This window comes from Ruditapes philippinarum, unplaced genomic scaffold (genome assembly GCF_026571515.1).
Source record: "Ruditapes philippinarum isolate M1 unplaced genomic scaffold, ASM2657151v2 ctg2680_1_1_1_1, whole genome shotgun sequence".
Taxonomy (NCBI): domain Eukaryota; kingdom Metazoa; phylum Mollusca; class Bivalvia; order Venerida; family Veneridae; genus Ruditapes; species Ruditapes philippinarum.
Genome location: NW_026855094.1, coordinates 404,112 through 414,050, shown reverse-complemented (window position 1 = coordinate 414,050; position 9,939 = coordinate 404,112).

Genomic DNA, 9,939 nt, shown 5'->3' with positions numbered 1-9,939 from the left:
TGTTGACTGTGCAATTTTATATGGCCATATATGGCAATGATTTCACAAATCTAGAGTCAAGGCTACCGAATTTCAGCTCTTTACGTTTGATCATGCGCACATAGAGTGATACGTGATGTTTAACATTTATTTTGTTCGCAATTCTATTTGTAAAGCGCAAAATGACAATTGAATGTAATGTATGTTTTCTATTCTTAACTTTTTACATTATCCTTATATGGCGTGATGTAATTGAGGTAGTCAGATAAGACGGATAAAGCAGGAAAGAAAAACATATGTAAATGGTTAAGTTGAACCTGTTTGAAACTTGGTCCAAGTATTTCCCTTTTTAATATAACTCAACGTAAAATTCAACACATTTAAGTTATTTTGTAGAATTATAAATGTAAAAGAACTGAAAACATACAGTAAAAGATCACGTTATGTTGTCATTTAACAGCTTTGATGGTTAAACGGACCATAAACAAACAAATAACTTTGTTCTGTGTCTCCCGGTATGTATATGCGATATCCAGTAAGGTTCTGGTAGATATATAATCTATGTGCAGGAACGCGACAAGGTTTTCATTTTTGGTTTGCGATTTTGGATTGTGGTGAAGCAACTGAGAAGAAAAATCGACCTTCATAGTTTCCTGACATGAACTAATCAAAAGTCTTTGACGGGATGTGAACCCTCAGCGGTGATTGGCGAGAAACTTGAAACTTAATCACTCGGCAACAGAGTTCCTGCAACAAATACAAACTTTGATTTCCTTTAAAATTTTGTTTAACCACTTACCTTTAAAGTCTGGGGGCAGAGAAGTCATTGCCTCAGATGCCATTTATTATCACATTATAATGAAAATAAAGCAACATCCATCTTTTAATTTTTAAATGCAATGTCATGAAGATGTTAAATTTTCCGGAAAACTTTATTTCGGAGGCAATGGCTATATGTTTTCTAACTGTCATGCAAGAAATAAAGACTGCCATGTTAGTGTCTAATATTACAAAAATAAATGATCAGGCAAGGCTATGAAAAAAGAAGAGCGAGTTTCATTTTGTTCGTGCCAAGCTTGATAATTTTTATAATATCTGACACTTGTTGGTGTTCTTTTAATCATGTTTTCAATTTCAATATGCATTTCTTCAATAAAATTTCAAAAGAAACAAAAAACCTTTCAAGAGTTCATGCCGCGCGTAGTAATGTGCATTGAGCAATATCTTCAAGAAATATTTTTAAATGTTTTAAGTCTTATATAAGAGGGACTTTAAATTCAAAATTTCTTTTCAAATCAAAGTTTATCAGTTTAACATTTGAATTAAGTTATTCTCTTTATTCTATTTCCATATTTCTTAGGGTAACAGATACGTTATAACAAAGAAAACCAATACGATATTCTCGTTTCAATTTTAAATTATACCATATGGCAATATTAAGTGCAAGATATTTAAAAAAAATTACAATGGGATATTGATACCGAGATCCAACATGTCCTGATACAAAATGTTAGACTTGAGAAAATGAGACACATACCTTTCCCACTTTGACAGTCTAACATATTTGAAGTGTCTAGACATAAACGACCGTACAGCACATTGATAGTTATTAGTTTTGAAGTCATTTCTTTCTACGTGATTGCCTTATAATCATGACGTTTAATGCATATAGAGTGTCGCTTTTATAATACTAATTACTAATTAAGTAAAGAAGATAGATTATAAGGTTTTTAAACAAAGCATCGTTTGCATAATTGTTCCCTATATGAAAATTCTACTTATCTTAATTAAGAAATAGCCTGTTATTGTGTTTGTGTCTTCTGTATATTAACCGTAGGTAAGGTTATAGTTTATTCAAATTGTGTATACAATATGTACAATTCAAAACACTGTTTTGTTTGCGTTTTTCTACTTTCAACACAAGTGTATGCACATTTAGCGCTGTTTTTGTCAGGTAATAAGTATGATACATGTTCTTTATGCCGGCTCGCCACGGCGAGCCGGTATTACGTTAGTATTTTACTGAGAAACAACCTAAACCTCCGAATCCATCCAAAAATTTAATCGAAGCTTGGCTTCCAGCTTTCTACAAATTTATTTGTTAGGGCTGGAATCCAAAATTTTCACGCCATTTTTAAAAAAGCAGCAAGTATTGCTTTGAGCGCAGAGATATAATAATGATTAAAACGTTTGTTTTCATGAATTCTTTTCAAATAATCATATTAACACTGACTTTTGATTCAGCGATTTCACCTGTTTTCTCTGTAGTAAGTTTTCGTTTGGTTAATTAACATAAGTGTACATCTGGTTCTGTGTGTTTTTTTCTTTTTCTTTTTTTCCGGTCATTTTATCCTTTCCGGTATTTAGGGAGGGGGAAATCCCGGGATCCGGGATAGTATAAGATATATAGGGAAAAGGAATAAACTATATTTGTGTTGATTATTGTCGTTGAATCTTTGTACAGGAGATGATCATTATACCAAGCCCTCTTATAATATAATTCCCTTTTATGCTCACTATGAGCAAGTTGTGCTCTGGTCAGCATAAACAGGAATTGGGATCCCTATTCATCTGTTGTCCCTAATGTGTAATTTAGTTTCTCTTGAAATGATATCTATGAAACCAAAGACTGCACATTAACCACACTACAGGATTCCTCTTTCATAGTTGTTCATATTGTTCTTCACATAGGTCAAGGACACGTATTATAGAGAAACACATACGCACACCTTTATACCTTATTAATGCCTAAACCTTAAATATTTGGCATGTGGTATTGCCTTGTTGACCACTTTAATATTTTGTTCATGTATCTACATCATATCCATTTGTTTAAAATGTTTCACATACAAAGATGAAGTGGACATAATTTTTATTAAAATGCTTAGGGAAAATATGTTAAAGTCTTATTGATATAAACTTCAATGCCTCCAGCTTTAATATTGAATATGTATCAATGCCTTGAGAACTTGTACAAATCAAAACTTGTACAAATCAAATGTTAATCATGCCCCATGAATCTTAAGTCGCCCACACCCAAGAGAGTTCTTCAGTAATATATTCCTGTACCGGACTTGTGTCTGCACTAAACAACATATTACAACTTAAAGAGACATCTTTATGAATTTTACCTATCTAACATTTTTTTGGTCAAGGTCAACAGGCCATATAGTAAATGTGCATAGACATAAGGACTTCATTCTATCTGTTTACATGCATCTTTATATATACTCATATTCCTCTTTGTTAAACTGAGAGAACTGGCTTCCATAACTTTATATCTCACTTTTATTTTGATGTTCGCTGAAGTCTCTTCAGCTAACAGAACTGTCATTTTTATATTTAAACACACCCCTGGAAAAAAATTACTAGCTTTTTTAAAAGCTAACCTTGTCCAATATTACAACATAATTGAACACCTGTTTGCAATTTGCTTTTGTTAGAAAAGGAAATAATATCTTTTTATTAGGCTTTATGTGCCTCCAAACAGATTTAGTTTATATATGTCAATGTTTAGTCACCAGAAAGTGATTAGATGTGTGTTGTTAAAAACATTCAAAGTTAAACTTTTCGGAAGATCTTAAATGACAAATCAAACAGCAGGGACCAAACACATTTTATGAACGTGTTAAAATAGTCAGACTTTTTTTACCAAATATACGATTATTGTAAATGTTTAACTTATCTATGATGTACCGATAAACAAATGCTCGTTGTTTACATTAACTTTGTATTTTGCATTTTAAATTGCAAATCGGTATGATAATCATGCGAGTTTATACACCTAGCTTATTTACATCCGTGTTGGGATGTATAGCGCTTGCATTTCAGCAGAGAATATTGAAATAAGTTTTGTTCATATTGTTTGAGTTCAAGTGATCTAAATTGATCTGTTTATGTGCTTATGGTTCACTGGTCAAATTTCGTATTATTGCGAGATTAATTTTGTTATTATTGAGTGTTTTGTGTATTTCAGTTCAATATACATTAAATATGTACAATTGTCCTTAAAATGCTGACTAAATAAGGACATACATGTAAAACTGTTAACACACCAAACAAACACTGGATACTAAATAAATGAAACTATACTCAGATATATTTTGGTCAAAGGAGCTTATTATCATTTATTTTTTAACAAAAATAAATATAAAATCAGTTCATTTCAGTTTTGCTATGTTACTTTAGGCTCCATTCATTGTTTAATGTTATCTACCTTTATACATGTTGGCTGCAACAGAACCTTTTCGTGCGACAAGCCCTAAGGTTTGATCATTATCCCTACTTTTGTTATTCATTACATACATTTCAGAACGTCTTTGTTTACAAATTGGGTAGTTGTGTCTAGATGTACGAAAGATTAGCATTTAAAAATTGTTTCGTGATAGGTGTGAATAAGTTGGTTGATGTTTGGACATTTTCTTTTTATTCTTGTTACAAACAATTGATACTATCACGCCGATGTAAAAGATAAACAGCTGTAAATGTTACTTAACTATTCATGTTTTATTCTTAATTGTTTGTAAAACGCAAAAGAAAAAGAAAATCTGTGAAACTTTGGATCACATTTTTTCTAAGTATACATTAAGCAACTGACTCCATCTTTCAAACTAGTTTTTTTATATATATTGCTTTGATTTATCATAATGTATGCAAACCCAAAATTGGCAATAATATAAGTATATGTATACGGTTAATGAACTCAAAGAAACCTATAAAAATCATGTACATATTCCTTTATTTATAATGACATAATGTATACATTTTATCTTTTTTATTGGAATTAATTAGAATCTCCAACGTTCAGAAAGCTGCCTGGATAGTTCCCACACATAGAAGAATCCAAAGACCCTATCAATGTTTAACACAGTAAAATGTTTGTTCACTATAAGTTCTTTAGTTTCAGTTTTTGTTTCATGTTTCTTTAGTCATTTACTTTAAACTTCAAAAACATGTTTCTTATCATCAACCCCATCATATATGACAAGGTTCACAAGTCCAGCAAAAAATTTTAAGAACAACTTAAATTTAATGAAATAAAAAGTTGTCTTTATTTCTTAATCGATCTACTGCAGTTATAATAGCTATATGTTTCTTATTATCACTCAAGTCATGTGTGAGAAGATTCAATACCTTACTTTCAACTTAGATTTGTTTCTTGAAAATATGTTTTAATCAATCTTGTTCACTATTTCTTAAAGAATCAACTTTATGCATCAGTTATAGTATGACAAGGTTTATAAATATAGCGTCCATATATCAAGAATTGCCTAATCCTTAAACTTTTAAATTTCCTTATTCATTTTTTTAATTCCTCATGGATTTACTTCAAATTTACTTCAATATATGTTCATTATCAACATTTACAAAATATGTGATTAGAAGTCTGGTGCCTTGGTTTACAGGATTATCTTCATTTTGAACTTGAGCATTGTTATAATCTTTTTTAATTTTCTTGTATGTTACTATAAGTGGTATATTTGAAAATTGATTTTTTTCTTCACTTTTCTATAATAATTCTTTGTTATCACTTACAAAATGTAAGACCGTGTTCATAAGTTATATGTTCTTAAGTTTAAACATTTTCTTTTAATTAGTTCTATTCTGGTTTTTAAAGATTTACCTCAGAGTGTTTTCAGTCCGTCTGTCTCCCCGTTTTAGAAAACTGTTTCCTGAGATCACATTTAATGAACTTGAAATTTTCCAACAAATTTACTAAAAATAGAAAAAAATCTTTTAACATAAGTTATATATATTCGTCCTGACAAAATTGTATAATTTAAGTATCTGTTGTATAAGCGTTTTTTCCTTACTAGGCAGGAAAACTTAACTCTTTACTATAATACAGACAAAGCACGAACTCAAAAGATTCGTGTCCATTCACTCCTTAAACAACGGCATAATTGTATGGCCCTTTAGAATGTTGCAGATGTTCTAACCGGTAGGGAACTTTTCTATTTGTTTGTTTTTTGTTGTTTTCTTTCTTTTTTTGTTTTGTTTGTTTGGTTTTCTTTTTTCCTTCAAACATGTGAAACAATATCGGTTTGGTTTTAAGGTGCACCAAATTGAAAAAGGTCATATGGCGCCGAAACATCAAATAATTTTGTTGACTTATCTCGTGTGTTACAAAATTAAAGCAACACAATGGGTCATAACCACCTCAAAGAGACATATACTTTAGTTGGTCGAACCAATTGAGTCGACTCTCGAACACACAAAAAAGAGACGATGGCTGCATTTCTGGTGCATCAACTCATAAAGGCAACCCTCAGTCACAAGGGAGAAACTGTGTTAGGAATTTGAAAATATAAACCAGATGTACTTTAAACTTTATCACTACTTCTGAACTGTGCGAAATATTTGCACTAATTGCACTAACATAAGTTAAACAAGAGCCACCACCAGGAGGGGGTCAACGCTGGACTGTTTAAATTTATTTTTTAAAACGCAAACAAATAAGCTGTTAAAATAAGTCTTTAAAAAGACACTTCTAGGGGAAGAAAATGTTTTTCCTTAAAAGTCTTTTCACACTTGATGTTTTGTCCAAGTATGAATTCTTTCCATAAATTGATAACAAAGTAAAGAAAAACATTATCAAAATTCAATAATTTGACGGTCAAGGTTATTTAATGGTCAATGTCATATCTTAATTATTGCACATATGTGTTTGGTCACAAGTGTTGTTTTGACCACATATGAATCAAATTCGTACATAAATAACAAAATAATGACAACCTAATCAAATTTCAATATTTTGACCTTATTTGTCAAGGTCATTGAAAGATTAAGATCGATGTTAATTCAAACTTTAAGAATTAAAAATGTTGTTTTGTCCGATGTGAAAAAAAAAAATTATTAATCACAAAGTTACAGCCAATAATCGCAATAATCACTGAAGTTGAAATATTTTTACCTTCACTGTCAAGGCCATACATGAATCAAAGTCAATGTGAGTTTAATATCCATGAAGGTCCAGACTTAAAAATGCTGTGTCTAAGTATAAAGTTAATTCATTTATAAATAACAAAGTTAGGGTCAGTAACAGAAAATTTCATTAATAACACCTTAATTGTCAATGTCGTTCAAAGGTCAAGATCACATCTTATTTATCCAATTTTTGTGCTCAGTAGCAAATATTATTTTGTCAAAGTTTAAATCATATCCGTACATAAATAACAAATTTATGACAATTGAACCAAAATTAAAGAATTTGACCCTGATGGTCAATGTCAATTTCAGTTAAACTTTAAAGAAGGTATAGTACAAAATGTTGTTTTGTCAAAGTATTGAGATAATCCATTTATTAATAATTTCAAAGATACAGTCGATTATAGCAAACATCTAAAAAAATATAATAATTTGATATTCAAGATCAAGTTCATTGAAAGCGAAGGTCAATTTCAGTTTGATATACATTAAGATCTTATCCTAAACAATGGTGTGTTATAATATAAAGTCAATGCATTCAATAATAACAAAGTGATAGCCAGTTACAGCAACAACAAACAAAAACAATCAATAATTTACCCTTAGGTCAAGGTCAATTATGAGTGAACGTCTAGATGATTTGTAAAAGGTCTATCCTAAAAGATTAGTATGCTTAAGTTTGAAGACAAGCCATTCAAAAATAATAAAGTTATGGCCACTTCTAGAAAAAAAAGCAAAATTTAGACATTTTACATTGAAGGTCAATGTCATTTACGAATAAAAGTCAAGGTATGTCTAGTCTGCTTCAAGGTCTGTCCTTTAAGAATACTATGCGTAAGTTTGAAGACAATCCATTCCAAAAAAAACAAGGTACAATGTACAGCCACTTATAGCAAAAAGAACTAAGCAAAATTTAAACATTTCACCTTGAGGATCAAGGTCATTCAAGGTTAGTCTAGTCTACTTACAGGTCTTGTGCTAATAATTTTTGTGGACAAGTATGTAGACAATCCACCAAGAACTTTTAAAGTTATGATCAAGGCGCAAGTTTGCGAACGCCAACGGCTACGACTACAAACTAAAAACCATTTCCTTAACTGCTATTTTGCACTTAGATATTGTAACTGCATTTTACTAAGGTTTTCTCTCCTTTATAATCATATACTTTTTCAATAACAATTCATTACTTTCGCCGTAAGATTATTTAAGAATGAAGCGATTGATAAAATTCTTTTTACTTTTAACATTGTTTTAAATTTTCATATTATTTACACTCATCCGAATATATAGGTCATGTTGTAATGTCCTTGTCTTATGATTTCAAGGAATGCATGGTTTTCCGTGAAATGTATATTTTCAAAGAAAGAATGGTTAACGCTATTCCGGGAAATGGACCCTTCCTCTAAAATTACTTTAAGTTCATGTTGAAATGATTTTGTCTTACAATTTCATAGAATGCTTGGTTTTCAGCGAAACATATTTATTTTTAGAAATAATAACTTTTTTCTTTAAATGAACACCACTTCCTCTATAATAAATACTTGGATTATGTTTTTCAAAATTCTTTTCAACCCAGTGATATTTTCCTCATAAAAAAAAATTACATATCATTGCACGAAACAACCTAGAAATATAGGTTAATGCGCAAAAGACATTTTTTACTTACATACGTCTATTTATCTAATTTGTGTACAGTGTTATGAATACGTACGTAAACATCCGATAATATGTTATCAAACATTCAATCAATTTTCCTTATTTGAAAGCTGAGGGTATTATTACAAAAGTATCACATTTGGTACAAATTAAAAAAAATATCTGTGGCAGAAATTTTCATGTAAGACCTACAAAAATATTGTTTTCACTCCTGATACCTACGAACAAAATCAGGGCAACCCAAAAAACATTATTGTAAAACAAAAACTCGATAAATTGAGCATGGGAGAAGTATCGTGTTTTTACATTGTAAATATTATGTTGAATAAAACTGTAAGAACAGAAGCTTATCATTAAACGTCTTTGAAATGCATTTACATTAAAAACGTCTTTGAAATGCATATACGAGTAGTAAGTTAAAATAAATAAAATAATAATTGTTACATTTAATAAAAAGATATGTTGGATTAAAACATTATAGACCTACCTACATGTACTTTTCTTACTCAAACGGGTGGGAATGGAATTACAACTGAAATGCAATATGAGAGGGGCTGAAGTGCGCATTGAAACAATATTTCACATACTTTAATGCAGAAAAATCTTTGAACCACTTATGTGTTTCACAGCCTGACAAAAATACCACTAAAATGCATCTTGAATACAGGAGCCATCTTATTTAAAGTTGTGCATGCCAAAAAAATAATCATTATGGATTTATGTTTTAGTCGAGATTTAATCAGCATTGAATTCATAGATAATGTTTAAAAGGATACATGATTGTCTTTTGCATCTGCTTTTACGATTTTAATAATGTAATGTAGATCTTTAAAATTTGAGCTATTATTTAAGTGACTATTCTGCTAAAGGCTTACACCTCACTGACCTACTCGGGATTTTTTTTCGGATTTTCCGAGCAAACCCAGGAGAACAAATTTTTGTTTTTGTTTTAAATTTCGAAAATTAGCACAACGGGTTTACAACTCTATTATGAATGGTAGCGCGCCTTGAATCTATACAGATAAAAGTTTGCACAGGTGGATAAACTTTGGGAAAGCACAACACATTTGCCAATTTCTGTATATAGAATACAACAAACTGTTAAGTCGATTGACCTTTATCTAGAATTTTAAAACTTCTTTTGCAATATGCGCTTTGGCACTGTAGTTAAATATTATAGTTCTTGATACTTGGAACCATAATTACGGCCAGATAGCCCAACTTTGTAACTTATAAAAGGTACTTACTTCGTAATTACCCTGCCCAAGAAAGGTGTGTTTTCTCACTTCCAAACTCTATTATACATACCCCTTATAAATCTATGGACGGCAGTTCTTTTCTTCAATTTCCCATGGACGAAAATAAAGTAATAGAATG